Here is a 22388-nt window from a genome sequence, read left to right as displayed (position 1 = left end):
AAAATGTTGTGTTATTTGTTCACTCAGGGTCCCTTTTATTTAATAATAGATTTTGGTTGAAGATCTGATAACCTTCAGTGTCAATAATATGCAAAAATGCAGAAAATCAGACCTGGGGCAAATACTTTTTCATGGTACAGTATATTGTCATGCATATTTATGTTGTATATCTAGGGTTTATGTCACAACTGTGTCCTCGCCCATTACCATTAAAGAAGATACCCATTATAGCTGATAATGTAATTATTAACCATAATAAACACAATACCTCAATAAGAACTAGCGATTCTGGCTTAATTATCCTGAGATTCGTGAAGAAAAGAGATTAACAATTAATATTATGAATGTTTAAGCATTTCAAATCAATCATAAATGTATATTTGTTATAAGACAAAAAGAAACTTAACAATCCAAATTATTATTGCACGTGTTCATATTCTCAAAGGAAGAAGAATAAAGGTTAGGCTTCATAGTTAAAAACATATGATAAAGAAGAAACAAAATAAAACATTCAAGGAAAAGTAATGCATTGTTAAATGTTCACAATAAATCCTAATGTGCTCTCTGGTCATAGAGTTCTGCATTAGTGAAGCAGTGTAATAGTTCATCATGCATTCTCTGCTTACTAAGTAAGAAAAGAATGACTCTGAATATCGTGAGGAGAGCTGCATGCGTTGCCATGAAGATAAAAATATTTAACAAGAGAAATGAATTAATGTGTTGTTGCGCACATTCAGAATTACGCCATGCATTAGCTAATTGTTTGTCTGGTTACCACACACACACACACACACACACACACACACACACACACACACACACACACACACACACACACACACAATTGTATAAAATATAATTTCTACAAGTTTTACTACTTAGAATTTATATTTGTGAGTGTGTGTTTGTGGAACATCTAAAAGTTACATTTCATTTACACTAAAACTGTCTTTTACAATACATGTTTTTATTTTGAATATAACTTACAATATTCAATGTTTATATATATATATATATATATATATATATATATATATATATATATATATATATATATATATATATATATATATAAAGCCTGCTGTTATCTCTACTGGACCTGTTAGCTATCAATTCCTTCGTTTTGTACAAGATAGGAGAGATTTCATCTTGAAGCTAGCCACTGCACTTCAGCAGAAACATTTTGATCAGAAAACTACAAAGCAGCAGGCTGCAGCAGCTCAACCTGGAACCTGTGTTGCACCAAGTGACACACACACAAGATAAATCATATGTTACTTTCATTTTAGATTAAAAACTACTTTATAGTTTTGTATGTGCATATACCTGTTTGGACATTAGTTTCTTTTGAAATGTTTATAGTTTTCCTTTTTTTTTTGTGTAGTGCTTTATATGTGGTAAGTTACAAAATAAAGCCTTTTAAGTTTAATTGTTCATTTAAATACAGCATTTTGGCTTTGCAAATGTTTGATATGATGTGCTTGAATACAACTTTTGAGTTGTATTTGATAGTTTGTCTTTCATTTTAATATTGATGCTGTTTAAGATGTATCAGTGGTTGTAGGTATGAGTATAACCATGGTGGTTCTAGTGCTGAAGTGTAAATATACAGTGTGTGTACGTGTGTGTGTGTGCGTGCATGTGTGTGTGCGTGTGGGTGTGCGTTCTGGTGGGGTGTCTATGTTTTGTACAGCCTTTCTGCTGGAGATTACGTGATATGAAGTCAGAAAAACTGGATTTTGACTGCTGAAACCTTGTGAGCCACAAGCATGATTCCTGCACTGGTTTACATAAGTTTTTACAGCTGTTTTTACCATTAGAAAGTGATTGACCCTGCTCTTAAAGATGCACCTCCAAAAGGATGTACTTTTGTTGTTTCACAATGTATTTGTGAGACAACACCACACAGTCATGACTGTAGAGTTGACTTTGAAGGGCATGTAAACCAAACTAATGTTATAACAGGCTGTGTTTTTCTGCATAGCAGCAACTGATTTTATGACAATGGCTTTGGTAGCACATAGTAAGCTCAAAATAAAACTTGATACCTTCAGTAGCCAACTGATTAATGCAATAGAGCAGCTAAATGTAGACCCTTATTCATTGGATACATATCCATTTGTGCATATTAGTAATATGAAATCAGCACAGTAAATCTTATTGAAGATAAATATTATATTTTTTTGTTATATGTTGGTAACGTTCTATGAAACAAAAAGAAGACGTTTCAAATAAGAAGCTTTTATTTACAGCATGCACTTTGTAAAAATGAATTGCCACTTGTTTATATTTAAGTATTTAATGAAATGTTATTTAAGTGCTTGTACTGTATTTTAATGCTTTGATTCCAGGAATAGTATATGAAGGTATTTTATTGTAAACTGATATGAATTGATTTGAAAATGTATTGAAGAGTAAGTGACTTTGACTTACATATAAAATTGCTGTATGAAATGATTATTTCATTATTAAATACATGTTCACCTGTTTCACTGATTGGTTGTTGTAAACAATTGTTTTCATACCCAAACTTTAATGAAGGGTAAATTATTATTATTATTATTATTATTATTATTATTATTATTATTATTATTATTATTATTATTATATAGTTCCAATGGTTTGCTGGTACATGTACAGTTTAAATGTACACAACAATCAATCCCTGTACTTAGTGTAAACTAAGTTTTCTAAAAAGCAATTACTTTTTAAAAAGAATATTAAACATTGTTATTGAAATATTGAAAAAGTCATGTAAAACGCTGAAATACTGAAAGTGTAAAAATTGTTTGAGATTTTAGTTGTATTGACTCTTTCATAGAAGTTGAGAATCTGATTGTGAATGAAGTGAGTGTGGACCAGGAGGTTTCACTCTTTAGAAGGTGGGGGGGATATACAGTGGGGTATAAGCGGTTGTTGTTACCAACTGAAAAGAAGAAAAATTTAGTTTGCTATTGTTTTATTTCAAGTGAACATTTGAAACACATTTGTAAACCAAAAATAATTCTTAACTTTTTACACCCCACTTTGTTTTCAAATCAGAAGGACAAGCAGTTACTACACACTTGGAAAAAGAAATAACTTAGAAATGTCTGCATCTGTTCCAATAAATGAGCAGATCCTATAACACAACTTGAATAACTGGACAACAAGATGCACATTTGATTTTCACCTGTACACATTTGATTTTCAGCGGGCTCTATACAAAGTCTCTGCCAAACACTTTGGCCGACAATTTCATTGTTACTTTCAGTTTTTCATTATAATGATCAGAATATGGAAGTAAAATCGCTAGTGATTCAATAAATAAAATATACAGGGCTTATCTTTAAAAAAAAAAAAAAAAAGAAAAAGAAAAAAAATGTAACTAAGACTACTACTACTATTACGACCTCTAATAATACCAATACTAACAATAATTCATACGCTGTGTTAATTTGTTTTCAGTTGTGGAATTCAATGTCAAAAAGTGAGCAAAGAAATGAAAACCAAGTCTCTAAGATTTCATTCAGATAAACGTCGAACAGTACGAGACATAGGCTACCGTACATCTGCTTATACATGTTATGCATTAAATGATCTATTATAGATCAGGAAGCAGAATACGCATTCAAAGGGTGAAGCGAAGTTTTGCTGATTTCCCACCTGTAACAGTACTGTTTCCACCTACACCAGTACTATATACAGCAGCTGGGGACATGTATCTTAAGCTAATGGCTTTGGGTTATTGTCATTGCTCTAGTGTCACGTGAGCTGCAGAGGCAAGGAGAGCGAGTGGAAGAGAGACTGATACAGTCAGCGCTGTGCTGTAGTAAGGTAAGGTGCTGAAGAATATTTTTCAGACGAAATATCAACAAAGTTTCTGACACATCTTCCAACAGGGAAACAAAAAAAACAAAACAAAACAAAAAAACTACTGACGATTGTTCTAAGATTACAATTTACCAATACAGAAGAAGCAGTTGTGTGGAAATACTGTGCCTACAGGACAGGTACGTGGTCGTTATCTGTATTCACACCTGTTCCTGATCTAAAGTATGCAACAGACAATAAACAAAAAAGTCAAGACAGACTCGAGGACATGTTTTGTTATGGTGTAGCTTAAATTAACCGATTTAAGGTTAATTGTATTTTAAAATGTGTAGGTTTTAAAGAATGCAGATATTATTATGTTGGAATGGTTTAAAAACAAACGTAATATTACATATTAGAGCAGTTGCATAAGAAGCTTGACTACTGTAATGCTAACTTCGTTTAATTCCGTGCGGCTATGGTGCAGAGCACAGTCAAGGTGTCAAGTTATATGAAAATCTGTTATACGAAAACATCAATCGAGTTAGAGCACGGTATATATATATATATATATATATAATATATATATATATATATATATATATATATATATTAATATATATATATATATCGTTATCAATATATACATGTACGATAATAAAGTCATGTTCTGTAAGCTTTCATTTAAAACACTGTTTGTGTGTGATCACTGGGCTAAAGCATCTTAAAAACAATTCCTTGTTATTACTTTTCTTAAGATACTGGCGCAATGGACACACCGGTGGAAATTTTTAAAGAAGATAAATGCTTGTCGGTCTTCTCAGAAGAGTGTCTTACCAACAACACTTGGCTGTCTGGCTATTTTGACGTTGACAATTTCACTCACGATGATAACCTGTGGGCAAACCACACCATGTCTCCAATTATTCCAATTATCACTGCTGTTTACTCGGTGGTGTTTGTGGTGGGCTTACTAGGTAACTGCTTGGTCATGTATGTCATTATCAGGTGAGATATGATATTCCTTTAATGGTACCATACAGTATTAGTTGAAGTTTCTTTTGGCTGTCTTCACTTGATATTCATTATATATATATATATATATATATATATATATATATATATATATATATATATATATATATATATATATATATACACACACACACAAAAATTTTAAAAAAAGCAGAAAAGTTAATTGCTTTTAGTAGTGTACATTTTATAAACAGTGGCTTGGCATGAAACCATGCGTGCCCCCTAGTGGTTAATCTCGGTAGAATGAATGACAAATAGCTAAGGGCAGTGAAGTAATTGCACTGTTAACAATTTTTTTTTTTTTTGTTCCTGGGTAGTAAGTGTTATTTCCTAATTGTTATGCCTTAAAAGTACAGAACATAAAGTCAGAAAAAAACAACATATGAATCCAAATTAACATGTATTTATACTAAAGTAATACAAAGATGACTACAAAAGATTTAGAAGTGAGTAGTTTTTCGAGATTTACAATTATACTGTAAATACAGTATAATTGTAAATCTCGAAAAACTACTAAGTGAGCACAAACTTCAAGACAAATATTACTATAGCTAAAAAGTATCCATGACTTAGCTGTACTCAGTAATTATTCAACATTAACTATTATTGTTAGTTCAAGATTAAGTATTAGTATTGTTTATTTGTGTGTTTGTTTTTTTACTGGTGATATGTGGAAGTTATTTCTTGTGGATTAAATTGAAGATGAAAAATGATATAGTCAATGCCAATTATAAAGCAGTCAAACAACTTTGACAAAACATGTCTCTCATTCATTCAAGATGGAATGGATCTTGCTTTGGATGTGGTCAGCAGTTGTCATCAGTCATTTGTCCTTGAACCCCCAGCTGTGAGCCTTTCTTAGCTAAGCCTCTAAATATACTGATGCTTTTCCTGATCTTTACATGGCTTGAAATAGTTAATTCAGAAACAAGTCTGACAATTCTAATAGGATATAAATAGCATCTTTTAAATATTGAGAACTGAAATATCATTTTGTACAAAATAAAAATAAATATCTTGAATAAACCCACACACGTTTATTCAACATGCTTTGTTTTTGTGTTATCACAATGATTCGGATAATTAAGAAGCAGTATAAATTAAGCAAGTGCTTAGTGTTCAATTCCCGTGTTTGTTGCTTTCAGTTTAAGGGCAATTTAAAAACCATGTCCTGTCCCAAAGTATTCCGGAATTATGGGGCCAGGTGACAACCCTAGTCCCGAGCCAAAGGTAAGGGTAACGAAAGTCAAGGTCAACTACAACACTGTAGAGCCTTTATCAAGCGGGCATTATCACTATTAGAAAACATTAAAAAAAAAAAAAAAAAAAAAAAAAAAAAAAAAAAACACTTTAAAACCTATGTTTACCTCGAACTTTTAACGATTCATCAGGTACCCTTCCGCTGAGAAAAGTTTTAGGAAAATAGTCTCAAAAATGTTCAGAAAGGATCACACACATAATTAGAGAAAACAGATGCTTTATTAAACAAATAACTTTTTTTTACTTGTCGGGGCAGCTTATAGTTTATCTGGACAGTGGCAGATATCCGAATGGAGCAATATTACTGAACTGTCCGTGTCTCGCTTTGTTGTTGAAAGAAGCTGTGTCTGCGCTCGTCGAACTGACAGGCTGTGATTAGCTGACTCAGCAGTTGCAGATACAGGATTGGTTGCTTTAGTCGATGCAAAGCATTGATTGGCTGCTTTTTGTGGCTAAAATTAATTTAGACCAATTGTGTCTTTGTTTAGTATTTACCGCCCAATAGATGTATGCTTAAAAATACAGCAAGTCAAAAAGAAAAAGCCACTACTTGCACGGATTGATTTTAAATTTGATTCACAGATGATGCGGTGATGTTACAGTGATCACTGAGTGGGTATTGATACACGCTATAGCTGTAAACTGATTGGCTGATACGGAATCACTTTCTAATAAGATTTATAGTATACATATTTTATAGAGCATTACCAAGTAGTCCGAGCTACATCCGGTGGTAAAAAATCTCCTTTGGTAGAATATCCTGTAACCAATAATATACAGTATATTTAAATTACAGGTGATTTGTTTATATAACACTAGGTTTCCATTCCTATTCCAAATGAGGTATAATTTTTATATAATCACCAAGTTCAACCTGGTCTTTTTTTTTTTTTTTTTTTTTTTTTTAATTTAGTCGTCACCAAATTTTTACCCCGGTTTTCTCCCCAATTTAGTTTGCCCAATTATTATCTGTATCCTCGGCTCACTGCTTGCAATTCGAACTTGCGATCTCCAGGCTATAGGGCACATCCTGCACTCTGCACGGAGCCCCTTTACTGGATGTGCCACTCATGAGCCCCCCAGCTACTATTCTTGATAGGATCCCCCTCCTGGTTTGCTGGCATGTGGAATTGCATTTATGGTTCTTTTCCGAGTGAAAAGTTAATTCCTTGCTTCCTTGGCAATGATCCTGGGAGCTGCTGCAGTTATACATCAGAACACTGTAGCATAGCACTAAAGGAAGCCTGTCTTTTACTGGCAGCTGCTGTAGATAAAGTGAATAAATTAGCAGTGATATCATTTAAGACCATCCAAGTGTCCCAGACAGCACAATACTTACTGGTCCAGGGTGATGATGACTTATTTATTAGCTGACAGGCTGATTAGAAACTGAACAGTTCAGACATGACAGTTACTTGGAAAAGGGCTATTGAAGTCTTGACACACCTCTGTACTGCATACACTGCGGGCTGTCAAGCAGTTGACAACATAATGATCACACACTACATGTTCTGTATATCCCTGCTAATGGCATTCATGCTGTTGAGCCTTTACGTGAATATAACATATGTACTTCCTACTTCTGTTGTTCATACTAAGGCAAAGAGGCCAGAGTTGATTTGGGGTGCAACAACTAGTTGATTGGATAGATTGTTGACAAGAGAACTGGTATCATTTGTGAATATATTGGACCATAGGCTTAGATAGAGGAGAGTATGTAAACCATCCAGTTTTGTTGTGAAACAGGACACATTTTTCAACATGAGTTGTTCTTGAGAGTTTTTTTGATTTTTTTAATCAAGTGTTTTATTTGCACATAACAACAATATGAACAAATTCCACAAAGAGGGTCAATTAAAATTAAAGAACATTGCCTGCAATGATTATGGTTATGTGAGTGTTTGTGCAGGTACTTCATTTAATAGGAGTTTGTGCAGCTTTCTTTTTTACTGTACAATTTCCATCAAACTCTTTTACCTTGATTTGTTTTTTTTTTTTGTTTTTTTGCAAAACGTACAAAAACAAATCACAGCTACCACCTGTCATGGTAAAGGGAGATGAATCATACATGTGTCTAAAAAAGCTGTCACTATAGAATGCAAGGCCAGATGGTGGGTAGGATGCAACTTTGAATAATGAATAATGTTCTCGTTAAATAATGATGATTAAGTTGCTCTGGTTAACAAATACATTTTTGTTGAATGTTGTTCATGTTTTGTTTGTCTTGGTACTTACTTTCTTTAAATGTTTATGTATTTGAAGTCCTTAAAATAAATGCTAATTGGTTCTTGTAAAGATATATTTATGTAATTTCAAGCAAAAGCTTTTTTCAAGTGTTTTCCAGTGTTTTGGGATCACAATTACTATATTTAGTGAATTTCAGAATCTGTATAAAATAAATAAACAATAAAAGATGACGATTTATAAAGTATTATCGCTATTGCATTAGTACTAGAAAAACAATACTGACATTTAAAAGCAAGCAAGTATTAAACTGAAGTTCATTAACTCTGGATTATGTGTTTTTCTTTTTCTAGGTATACAAAGATGAAAACGGCTACCAACATTTACATTTTTAATCTAGCTATGGCTGATGCTCTTGTTACCACGACAATGCCCTTTCAGAGTACGGACTACTTATTAGGTACATGGCCTTTTGGGGAAGTAGTCTGCAAAATATTTATTTCAATAGATTACTATAACATGTTCACCAGCATTTTCACTTTGACCATGATGAGTGTCGACCGGTACATTGCTGTTTGCCACCCTGTAAAGGCCCTTGATTTTCGCACACCAGTTAAGGCCAAGATAATTAACATTTGTATCTGGGTACTCTCATCAGCAGCTGGTATACCTGCACTGATCTTGGGCAGCACAGAAACTAATCATGGTAAGTAGACAAAATGTTATAATCACACTGTTTTCCTGCAAACCAAACACAGGAATATAGGCACTGGCTGTGGCTGTAATACAACTGGAAAAGATCCTGCTGATTCTGTAGAGTTTCTGTTCAACGAAGAGGTAATGTTCCCTTGTCTAGATGATGCAAAGCCATGTCTAATTTCTGACAGAAAACATAATACATATGAAAAGCAATGACAGCTTTGGTTAGCTTGATTTCTAGTTTTACAGATAGCATATATCTATGTTGTTGATTAGTGTTTACATAGTTGCACAAAAGAGTGAATATTAATTTAGCATGGTTGTATTTCCTTTTATTAAGCCCTAAGTGTCACAAACTTGGTTGTGTTTATTTGAAAAAAACTTATTGTAAGTTGATTTCAGAGTTATACAATCAGTTCAGAAGTGTCACACTTCATTATGTCGAACACAGTTTAATGTTTGCATTTATAATTGCATTGTAAATTAGAATACTTAAATGCTAATGTCTTATGATAATGTCTTAATGATAAATTATTATAAACTCTTGTTTTTCAATATTGTGGCAACAGTTTATAGGATGAATATAAACAAAGGGGCTGATGTAAGGATACATACAAAGTGCGACTGCAAAACACCCGTATTGTAACCAAAATCGGTATTTTGCACGTGCAAATTGAGTTTCTCGGCTGTAAAGTGCGGACACTAAAAATGCCGTGTGTGCAAAGAATGTTTTTCACCTGCCGTTCTGCACCCGCTATCAAATTAGCACTTTAACATCATTATTTTTTTTAAATAATATTGAAGTGTATTCAAAAGAATTAAAGAGCATGAATCGGGCAGGGATCTGGAATACTAAGCATGCACAAACATTATAATTAGAGGTCTACTTAAGTCACAGATATATATCATATTTTACCTGGGTAGGGACATTTCGCGGCCCTGTTTAAACATTAAATAAACCTAAGTGGATAATATTTCAGAGTATTATAAAAACCTAAAAAGTGGTACTTGATTACCTTAGTGCTGTGTCATTTGTTAAAAGCAAGCATGCAACACGTATTTGCTGCCGACACTCTCTGTCTCTGGGGTGTGATAACTTGCCCATGCATCGAGATTGCACGTTCTCCATCCACTGAATTAGTTGGAATTGTATGGCAACGCTTTGCAATACATGATGTGGAAATCGATTAGAAACTGTCCCAAAATTCAGTTACCCATGGGCATCTGCCATTCTTTAATAAAGGCCATATATGCAGTACGTTCACTGTCATGTTGTTTGTCCCAAACCAGGAACTCATTTTATTTGTGCCAGGTCAAAAGAAAGAAAATGTGCCTGATTGGGATATAAAATTCTAACTGTTTAAAAAGTAAGCAGCAGGTTGTTTGAAGCGAGGTGGCTGTACTAGATCTTACCTGTAGGACTGATTTAACTTGGGTGCAACTGACAGGAATACTTTTTGTCTCTGCTGACTTTTACGTTGGTTTTCTGAACGCTGTTGTTTGTTTTACCTTCTGTTTAGCAGCCTCTGTAGTACCCTTTTGCTTAATGTGTCATTCTGAAGCTAAATGGCGATCAATCACATTACAAGATGTGCAAAACAATTTACCTCCCTCTGAATGTAAGGCTTCTCTGGGAAATTTCTTGACTCTATCCTCAGCCGAAATATACTTTGCTTTTTTTGCTTGGTCATCCATTTTTGGTATTTTACCTCCATTGATGAAAAGTAGATTTTAGCAACCTAAATCAAAATAACAATGCAACACTGACTTTGTCCCACCTCCTACTGTACAGTACAGATCAGATTAAAGCCAGTACAGACGCACTGATAGGCTGATTTAAACATCATTATTATGTGAACAGTAAACAAGAAAGTCAACCGCTTTGGAGTAAATTTTTATTTTTTTTTATTTGCCTAATGACATTTTTTTTTTTTATTATTTGCCTAAGTGCAATACACACCAGATGGCGATGGGATAAAAAAAAAAAAAAAAAAAAAAATAGAAGCCTCACTACAGAATTAAGATACGTAGCTTGTGTTGCTTACAATGTGCAGTAGTTAATTTAAATCAATAGTTTTTTTATTTTATTTATCTCCATATTAGACCAGTGTGCATTGGCGCCTGAGGAGGTGACTTGTCGTGGTGACCCCTCAATTTTTTAATTTTCATGAAATCACGAATTATGTAGATCATTAATTATAATGAGATGTAAGGATTTTGCCTTGACCTTGGGTAATTGCTGACACTCCAAAAACATTGCACCTCCTCTGACAAGGTGCAAACCATTGTAGAAGTGAGTAATTAAGAGCTGTATAAAACCACACATCTTCAAAGATCTGTCATTGGCCTCAGGATGGTTGCTGTGGTACACATCCTGATGCGGTGATGCTTGACTCTTGTTGAGGACAGGCAGGAAAAACTTCGGAGGAGAAGGGCAAGACAGAGAAGATCCCACTTATTCAAACCCAGGGTCACTTTGTTTGGGATGCCGGTGGATGCGGTGGTAAGGCGTTATTGTCTCGTTCCGCAAGTCTTGCTAGACCTAATAGCTGAATTTCACATTTTCATCACCTGGTTGACTGTCCTCCTGTAACACCAACAGCATTGACTTTCTCCATTATAGAGGACCATATGGCTGCTTTGGTAGTATAACTGATGTTGGCTGAGGCTTTTCCAAATAACTCAATTTCATGCTGAGTGACCTCAGCCTTAACGACTCTCAGCTCCTCCTTAGAAAACTTTTCTTTTCCGTGCACCAAGAGGACTTTGCTGCCCTTTGTCTGACATATTTTTTTGGTTTGGTTTGATTTTCATGCTCCAGAAATCTCGTACAGTCCTACTGCTCTCTGAATTGCTAATTCACCTCACCTCTGGGCTGTAAGTGCGACCGCTAAATATCTTGATGCACAGGCGGCACTCATTGCAACCCTCATTATCATGATTGCAGCTCATTATCTCTGTGTGTGTTTTGAGTAATTTGCATTGCTTTTAAGCTTACACAAGCCTCACTGCAAAATAATTGCCTGCCCGCTAGGAAATTTTGATTTTGCAGTGGCAATTGTTGCACTATGTCTATCCTTACATCAGCCCGAAAATGTATTTTTTTGCAGCTTTAAATTGGGCACGGTATCTGGTTTAATATTTTAACATTTTTTTTTTATTTATACACAGGTACCACAGAATGTGCTTTGCAGTTCCCAGAACCGTATGTGTACTGGGACACCCTCATGAAAATCTGTGTGTTCATTTTTGCATTCGTTGTGCCAGTTCTCATCATTACAGTGTGCTACACCTTAATGATCCTGCGCCTGAAAAGTGTCCGACTCCTCTCTGGTTCCAGGGAGAAGGACCGAAACTTGCGTCGCATCACAAAGCTTGTGTTAGTGGTGGTGGCTGTTTTCATCGTTTGTTGGACTCCCATACATATTTTCATTTTGGTGAAGTCATTAACAAATGTTCCTGAAACCACGTCCTTGATGGCAGCCTATTTCTTCTGTGTAGCTCTTGGCTACACCAACAGTAGCCTCAACCCCATTCTTTACGCATTTTTGGATGAAAACTTCAAAAGATGTTTTAAAGACTTCTGCTTTCCTTCAAAGCTAAAAACGGACCGCCAGAGTGCCAGCAGGGTGAGAAGTACTGTCCACAATCCAACTTATCATCAGGAAAATGCTGATGGAAGCAGGAAACCAGTATGACTAGCAGTGGAAATGTCCTCTTTCTACCCTCACAGAAGGGAGGATTCACATGATCTAGGACTAACTCAAATAACTTCTGCACTCTAGTATTATTCCCCACTGTTCACTGAGAATAAACCACTCTTGTCAAAATTAACATAAAAAGTTTTAATCGAAAAAATAATTAAATTACATTAAATTAAATGTTTTTGCTATACCAAGATCAGATTCTGAATGTTGCAAAGCTATACAGAATGTTGTTATTTAACCCTTTACTTCCAACAAATACTGTATGTATTTATGTTCTCATGGCTGCACACAAGCCATGTGGACATAGATGAATTTGATACTCCTGATATTGAAGTTCATTCTGACTTCTTTAATATATCTGAATTGAATATAATACTTTTATTACAATTGTTTATACCACCACAGTCTAAGGTCTTTAACCACTTTGTCTAGGTATATTTCCTGGCACCCTGTTTTAGTGGTCTCAGTGTTGAAGATGCAAAACTATTTTTCTCAAGAAAGTGAAACACTTCTGCCAGAGGGTGGGACAGATACAACTTATAATACTTGACTTCTATTTCCCCAAGTATCTGTCGAGAGTTGATCTACTATTTTGACTTTTGGTTTGATCGTGAGCACATTGGGAAGTGGATGGCACTGTTGTGTAAGGCCCAATTGAAATGTGACCTCACTCCTGTTACCATATACCAGCCCAACAAGAAAGATCAATGGCCTCCACTAATGCTATTTGATATTTTCCCTAACACTTGAGAGTACAGACAAATGCTCTCCAAACTTGGCACAGCCAGGACTTGAATCTGCAAGCTCACAATCACATAACTCACCCTGTACTCCAAACAGCAGTACCTTTACTTGGTGACCCCTGGGTCTTAGGTACAGCGAGTTATATTGTTCGTGTTATTCAGACATCTTACTGTTAGTATCCTAGTTTATAACAAGGGTTTTTAGTAAAAAGAAGCCACAATTAAAATCCTTATTGACAAGACTCAATTTTCTTGCCAAAAAAAAAATATTATCTTTTAAGCAACTCTATTGCAAGAACATACATTTGTAGTGTGCCAAACTAAAGTTTACTAAATTAGCATTTTGCTATTCCAGGGTCTCCTCACTGCACCGAATATTGTATTTTAACTTTAAAACATGTTGGTGTGCAACTGAATGTGATTGTTTATGGGCCCTTGTTGTTTTTATCATTCATAGACTATTGTATTAGGCGCTGTGTGATACAAGCTGATATCCATTTCAAGAAGTCAAAGCGGCTACCCATGAGCAGCTTTACCCTGATCTTAGGTTGGTAAGAAACAGCTTCTGTCTTACTATATATTTTTTTATAATATATAGTTTGAAAAAATTGAATAGTATAGCTTATTTTAATGTGAGATCATTTCCATCTGATACAAGCTACAGTGTCTGAAGCAAAGGAATTTCAGAAGGTAGCATCATATCAATATCAGGATTTACTATACATTATATTCTCATTGTATTCTGGCACTTTAGCCTGTTCTAAAACTCACTTTTTATAGGAATTAAGGAAGAAAATACCAATATTCGTAAGAGCACTTTATTTATTAGTTTAACGTAATTTAATTTATTTTGTTTGTTTGATATATTGAGATTGAGATTTGACTGTGAGCTAATGTATCTGTTTTTTTCTCTAATTTATTTTGTTTGTTTGATATATTGAGATTGAGATTTGACTGTGAGCTAATGTATCTGTTTTTTCTCTAATAGTATATAATAGAAATGTTTGACCTTTAAATGTAAAATTACATTGTTTCATTTAGACAAATAGAGGATGCGATTTTATTAAATTGAACAGTGTCTGTTTGATTTAAACATGATGTCACTGAATATAAAGTATATGTGCACAGATTAGGAATCAAGGGCCTAATCATGGTGCATTGGAGTTAATTTCCTGAAATATTCTAATTTTCCTCAGTAGTACAGATTTTAAATAGATTTTTAAACACCATAGCAGTTCGCTTTCCCAAGCAAGAGCCTTCTTTTTTATGAACAATGAAAATCAGTAGTCATGTGTCAAATCGTAATTAATAGTCGTTATATAGATCAAGGGCCTGCAATATTTAATTCTACTGTACTGAAATCAAATGGCATCCTTAAATGCAGCATTTTTAGTCTGTATTTTCCAGCTAATGTGGTATTTTGTTCGGAGACAATTATCTGTTAGCTAAGTTCATAACGTCTTAGGCCACAAGTGTCCTTTTCATTATGTCCAGGACTCCATATGCCTTCTGTCTCTATTTGCCTCAGCTGACGGATTGCCAAAGAGAGAATAAGAAATGTATTATATTACCATATACATACAACACATAATATACAGAAAACTAAGAGCTGTGCTGCAAGTGGCATCAGACCTCAGAATATATTGCAGTGTCTGTTATTGATATTATTCAAATGTCATGCATTTGATTGATTTGATTTGGTAGTACACATATTATCATTTTGCAAACAGCTAAACAAATTAAACTAGAAACAAATCAAACCAAACAAATGTATATTGTTTTGTACAGTGGTCAATTCATTTGTGATGTAATTTACTAATGGTTATCAGTATCGCTGTATTTGTTGCTGTATAGAATGAATAGTATAACATTATGCTTTACTGTGTTAGAATCCTGGACTAGAATATTAAACTGAATTTGACAGAGGGCTTTAAAACTCATTTGACTGTATAATATGTTTAGTGAGTTTAGTTTTAAAAATGACATTAAATGCACAGTAACATTTTTAGGTGTATTTGTAAAGCACATTTCAAGCTTGATACAGCTTTTAGGAAATATCTACAAACAGATGCTGTATACAGAAATTAAAACAGGTACACTGTATTGTAAACAACAAATTCCAGTAATTACCTGCAATGCCCTGTTACCTATTAATAACTGTTAATAATGATTAGGTTTAGGATTGAGGCTGAGGTTGGTGTAATAATACAACTGACTTGCTAATATTTTATCACAATGGTAATTACTAGTGATTGGTGACTGGTTAATGAAAAGTTTTTTGTTTCTTTTTTTGTCAGGCGATATGTTTTTACTTAAGTATTGAAAAATTGTTCAGGAAGAATGAAAATGGAGGTGCTTTTGTTCCCCAGGAATTTGTTGTGGTATTCAGATACAGTTTCCAAACAGTACCCTTCTACATACACAGATAACGTACATTATAGTGGCAGGCAGGAATTCCCATAATGAAGTATATCCCACACAGTTTTTTGTTTTTCTTCTTAACAACCTTCATACTACAAAATAAAACAAAAAAATGTTACCTTTAAATGTACATATAAATGAGAAATACAAAAAGTTGCATATTTGTTTATGCTGCACTTGATTTTGTGTAACAGATCTGGGATGAGTTTTTTTTTTTTTTTTTTTTTTTTTTTTTTTTTTTTTTTTTTTTTTCACTTGAGTTTCACAAGCAAGTGAATATGTGAGTGTTTAGTGACTAACACGTTTTCTCTTCTTACCGCTGTACATTTTGAATAGCCTGTAACTTTGTGTACTTGCATTAAATTGTAAATTATGAAAATGTACAATCAGCGATGTTCTTCAAATAATGCTTTCTATATCTTATTTCAACACGTCTGTCTGTTTGCCCACTAGAACATCCTTATGATGTAGCTGCTGTTATAAATTGTTTTAAAAAAATGTAAATATTCTCTTTTGGTCTGAATATTATGTAATCTATTATTAATAATGATAATTAAAAAAAAAAAAATCCTTGGTGAATGATTCATCCAGTAGCACCTATTAAGAAGGTGGATGATCTGTAATTTCTTTATGATGCTTTTTATGATTACTGTACTGTATGTTTGTTGGGCTTTTGTTAAATGGATGTATCTGTTAAATATATATGATTAAATTAAAATGGACTGGTATTTTTTTTTTCTTCTCCCCACTAAGATACTGCAGTCTATTTAAATGATCTAAACAGGGCCAGGTCTAAATACCTTTATCGGTTAAATATTAAAATAGGACCAAACCTGACATTTTACTGACTTTCAAAGACAAAAATACTCAAAATAGAAAAGCACACACTGTTCTAGATTTAAATGTTCACAGTCCCTTTATTTTAATGATGTAAACGTGACAGTATTTAGACCCATCCTCATTTACATTAATTGAATAGACCCCACTGTTAAGCATGATTCTTGTTCACATCCATATCTACTGTAGGCATGTAGTAATAGATCTATTCATATTCAGTTTACATCATGTAGGAGTGCATTCATGTAAAGCATTTCCATCTATGTGTACTGCACTAAAATACAAAATAGTTGGGTTTAAGATCTATCCACAGATAAAATGGGATCCTATGTGTAATACATGTTCGCAGTACTTTCACATATTTTCTTAATCCATCCCTGAACAAAAACTAAGAAGATGTACATGTTTCTGAGAACATTATCTCTCAAGGTTACTGTTGATGCAGATTTCCTTTCAGCTTTTCTTTCGACAAAGAAAATACTGTTTAATAATAATAACCATATCTTTTCAGCATTCCTGCAAAATAATGTACTATGTATTAAGTGTCCTTGCCTCCATCTCGGGAAACATTACTGTCATCAGTTAATGGTGTCTAGCAAGAATGCCAGCTATGGACATCATTTTAAATAATTAGTTGTAGAAATAATGCATAAAATGGTGCCATGTTCAAAGGAATGCTCCAGATGTCTTGTATGTACTATATTGGTAAAGGAAAATATAGTAATCTGTTTTAACACCTTTTGCAACATAGCTATACTTTCAAACATACCGTTGTTTATAAGAAAGAGTGTCACATTCAGTTCAAACAAGGAAAGGGATTGCAAGCCACAATACAAAGCAAACACGTTCCTTGTTTTAAGATGATCGGTCAACAGATGTACGTTTTTGAGTTTGTTTGCTCAATTCAATAAGGTTCTTGTTCTCATAGCTACAAAATCCATCCACTATTCACTACACGAGTCCACTGTGTAAGATGTGTAAAATCTTAAAGTACATGTAATCAAATCTCTAACTTAGCCCCGATTGATCACTGGAGAAAGAGTTGGATAAACATTTAAAGTCAACATAAATTTGAAATGTATTCAATGTATTGAGCTAGCAGTGCCGGAGTTTGCGGTGGAATATCCCAGACATAACCAGATGAAGACTGCACATACTGGTGGAGGAATTGCTGTTTCAGTGGAATACCTAAATAGTTAAATATGCTTGTTCTTTGCAAAGACATTTCTTTTGCACCCTGAAGTGGAGATGAAATGCGAGGAAGACAGACCCCGGAACCTGGACCTGTCCTTGCCAGCAGGAGAGCCTTCGAGTGTTTGTACTGTTGAAGACATGGAACAGCTGGAAGAAAAGTATTATTGCTTTCAATTCATGTTTTGAGTTAATGAACACTATAGTATTTGTTTATATGTGATTTATACAAATTGATGTGGGTTTTACAAGGCAATTGTTATTCTGCGTTAGAAGCTAGAATGCGGATTTAGTTGTCTTGATAATAGATAATTCTCGATAGGTTGTCTGAAATCAAAGAGCGTCTTTATCTCGCAAGAGTGAGAATTGCATTCTGAACCAAAACTATATATCTGAGAATGATTTAACGACAAATATTAACGAAAGTAAATACTTGTGTTACTAACAATACCCCTGTTAAGACTAACCTTCGTCTTAAATAGCTGTCAGGAATGAGGTTGTAACCTTTAAGGGAATCTCCCATAGATTGTATTGGATCACTGATCAACCAGTGGGAGTGGGGTGTCATTGCTTCAACTCTTTTCTGTACTGTTTAGTTAATTCTTCCTTTCAGTATTATTTTAGTTTAGTTGTTGTACCTTTAATTTTTCCTTTATTTAGTTTTATTTCTAATAAAACTGTTCCTTTGCATTCACTAGAAATGTTGTCTAGTCCGATTATTTCGATAGAGGTCTGGTTCTACATGACTTGAATTCAAAACAAGGTATTTTATTATTACAATTTAAACTATTTAAATGCATGAAACTCTGAGGCACTGACAACAAAATGTGCAAAAAGTTCAAGGGGGTGTAGACTTTCTCTAGGCACTAATATATATATATATATATTAGGGCTGTTCCAATTGTTAGATTGATCAACTAAACAGTTTTTTACAATTTAATCATGCACAATTTTATTTTTTATATAAAAGAAAATCAACCAATAGAAGATCTGCATTTTCTCCACGGCAGTCCAAACGTAAGTGAGCGAGGCGGAACATAATCAGTTGAAGGTAATTTCTGCCTCAGCTGACGGACTTCAGTAAGTTTAACCAACGGGAGAGTCAAAGAACTGCTGGAGGGAAGCATGGGGCTGTCCAGGGGGTCCTTTGCAGGCTGTGCATTCATCGTCTTGGCGACAGTGGTTCTCTACATCTCTCCGACAATGGCCCCAGTAATATGACTACCGTTGGTGTGGAAAGGACAGCGGGTTGAAGAGTCAGTGGAAATACAAGCTGCCACAGCTCTTCTCCGGACGCCGGCTGCACCCAGCGTCGCTACAGTATCTCCTCCTGGAGTGTCAGACCATTCCATTGCCCCCATGGCTCTTTGGTTGTGGGCGAGCAGGTGGCTATGATCTCCCTCTGGGATGCGTACCTTTGCGTTATCCACTGAAAGCCAGACTGTAGATCAAAATCTCCCCACACCTCTCACTAGGGGATGTAAGCCCCCATCTCATCCTGGAAGCTCCGTAATGGGAACTGTTCTGCTCACTGATTAATTAAGATTTCATGTGTCCATCAATGACATATTTGAGTGCTGAGGGCCCGAGGAGAATATGACCATTTTGGAGGAACTCACTTATAGTGTGGGGAGACTACAAATGTTAGAGAGCTTAGTGTTGTACTAACTGAAGAATGGGACAGGATCTCTCAAGACATCATCTACCACATGATTAGAACCATGTCCCATTGATGTACCAGAGAAGCCCATACTCGATACTGAGACATTCATACAGACCATTTTCAAACTGTTTGAAAAAATGATCTCCACAAACCAAGCCTAGAGGCATTTTGATTTCCACAGGTCTCCGGTTCGGATGCATCACTGTTATTACACACGTAATAAAGGGAATTGATTTGTATAGCTTCACCATACCACATATTTATTCCCACTTAGCTTTTGTTTTGGCAGCAATATTACTCATGAGCATTGTTTATTGGACCTGCATTAAAAATATCAACTTCTTGTTTGGAGATTCTTTTCAAATAAGTTTCTGCTTTGCCTGTTGTGGTTATTAATTGCTGGCTACTCATATTTCCTGGAAATTTCAAATCACCAATGCCTACTTATTTAAACAATTAATATTTAGGATAATTTAACCTACATTTATTTAAATATATTATACTAGCATTTTAATATTTTTAAGGAAAAACTGGAATGCACTATGGACCTTAACAAAACAGATCAGGAAGTAATTGCACAACACAAGGCAACTGCGGGGTAAACATGAGATGCTACAGTGCTCGTATTTATCAAATTAAATCACACAAAACACAAGGGCCAAAATAAACTAAACACAAAATAAACACAATAAACAAAACAAAAAAATACACTAGTAGCATAAGCGTGTCTTCTCCAAACACTCTCCTGTGCTCTTCAACTCTCCACTCACATACAGTTGCACCCGTTCCCCTTAAATACACAGTGAACTATAATTATACAATTACCCTGAAGCTCCTAATGGATTTTCATTCAAGCGCACATTCTTACAGAGATCAATTAAGATACATTCATTCTTACGTGAACACAATTCCCCAAACATAAACAAACACTGGTGAACGGGTTGTTCTGTTGGACCTTTACAATAACAAAACAACTAACAATACGCACACACACTATACAACACTGATTACAATAATAACCCCCATCACAATAATCATCACAACAATATATACAATAATAACACAAATATTTACAAGGGGGCGGGGCACTCCATCACATAATTTAATGAGATTCCTGGGGTTGAATTTTCACTATTAGTTTGTTAAGTCACATTGTCATTTGCGCATTGAAAGTTTCTGATGGCAAAGTTCCTGTTTCATTTGTTTAAACAAAGTCCAGTGTGTTTGTTTGTTTTTGTTTTTGTTTAGTTTTTTTGGGGGTGGGGTGGGGTGGGGGGGGGTTGTTGTAATGCTTTGTAGATAAACGGCGTCTCAATTTTGCAAGTTTAAGAGCTTCATTTGACCTAACCTCCTGACAAATAACATACTAGAGCTTTGGGTCTTCCTCGAATCCAATAAATGTAAGTGCTAAATATTCTGGACTTTTCTTTGAAGGTGGCTGACATTCGTCTATTCCTGTTCTGGTTAATGACGGCGTCAACTGTACACAGTATTTCCAGTGTTATGATCATTTATTTTACACATATAGTCCTGTGAGATATGTAAACCTGGAAATGAAGCCTGAAATTGATCATTCACACAACGGTACAGTTCATAAGTCAAGCAACAAATATAGCCTCTTTTTAGTTTTACATTAACTTCTGTTACTATGCTAATCTCTCCAAAAAAAACTTAGAATATGGAAATAATAGGAATATTCCTATATCCATGGCAACACTGTAGCACATATTTTATATTGTTGAAAATGAAAAACAGAAAAACTGGTTTTAAAGTTGTTGTTGTTTTGTTGTTATTGGGCTTTTTTTCTGAGTGAAAGCTGGAGACAGATTAGTTTTTCGGTTTTTTTTCCTCCCCTCCTTAAACAGTGCAAACAAGCAATAGAATCAGCGCACCAATTAGAAAGATGTGCATTTACGTCAAATACTATATTACTGGCTAAAAACAAAGTCTGTAATTTTGACAAGACAAATGTGCCTTCATAATGTGTAAGTTAGTATTTGTTTAACATAGAAGCTATTTTAGTTAGTAGCGGCTTTGAAGGCGATGTTTGGTGTTGCATCACTGGGAGCTAATATAAATTATAAACACACAAGAAAACAAGGGGTGAGGGGAGGGGGGGCAGATGTAGGCTACATACATATCTTATTATATATAATGTGGTTAAAGCTGTATGTTGTGTTGATTAGTAATATTGTAGTAGCACAACATTTGATTGTGCTGAAATGGGTTTTTGCAAGAACTGCTTTACTGATTTTTGTGAGTTTTTTGCAGAGCACCTGGAGTTTACTCACAGACCACAGGTTGGGAACCACTGCCTTATTTTATTTATCACACGTACAATGGCATGTGACATGTTTAATATACAAGAAAGAACATAATGTGCGTATTTCCAACTTCAATAGCAGATTAAAACAAATGTTAATGGTTGGATATTGTATTTCTTTGAAAGGATCGTATTTGCTAAATGAGAACAGTTACAGGGAACAATTATTTTAATTAGATTTTGTACCTTTCAAAAGAGCAAAGATAATATTGCAAAGATAAAACAAGGCTGTCTAGTCAAAAGAAATATATTATTGCCAAATTAAATCTTCTCTGTTTATTTTTCATATCATGATAATTTATCATTCGTAAATGGAAGTCGAATGATGTGTCAGTGAGTCTTTACAATAAATAACCAATTCTTATTTTTAAAAACTCGGGCAACAAGAAAAAACAAACATACATTTTTTTTTTTTTTTTTTTTTTAAATCGCATCTTTGATATACAATATATATATATATATATATATATATATATATATATATATATATATATATATATATATATATATATAGATATATATATATATATATA

At 34.3% G+C, this 22388-nt stretch overlaps 1 pseudogene; it reads left to right on the top strand.

The window, feature by feature from the left end:
* Window positions 1–4561: 4561 nt before the first annotated feature.
* Window positions 4562–13769, top strand: LOC121313826 (annotated as a pseudogene).
* Window positions 13770–22388: the final 8619 nt, after the last annotated feature.

This window comes from Polyodon spathula, chromosome 4 (genome assembly GCF_017654505.1).
Source record: "Polyodon spathula isolate WHYD16114869_AA chromosome 4, ASM1765450v1, whole genome shotgun sequence".
NCBI classification, from domain to species: Eukaryota; Metazoa; Chordata; class Actinopteri; order Acipenseriformes; family Polyodontidae; genus Polyodon; species Polyodon spathula.
The sequence above is the reverse complement of the archived record's forward strand: the minus strand, read 5'-3'. Positions and strand labels throughout refer to the sequence as shown.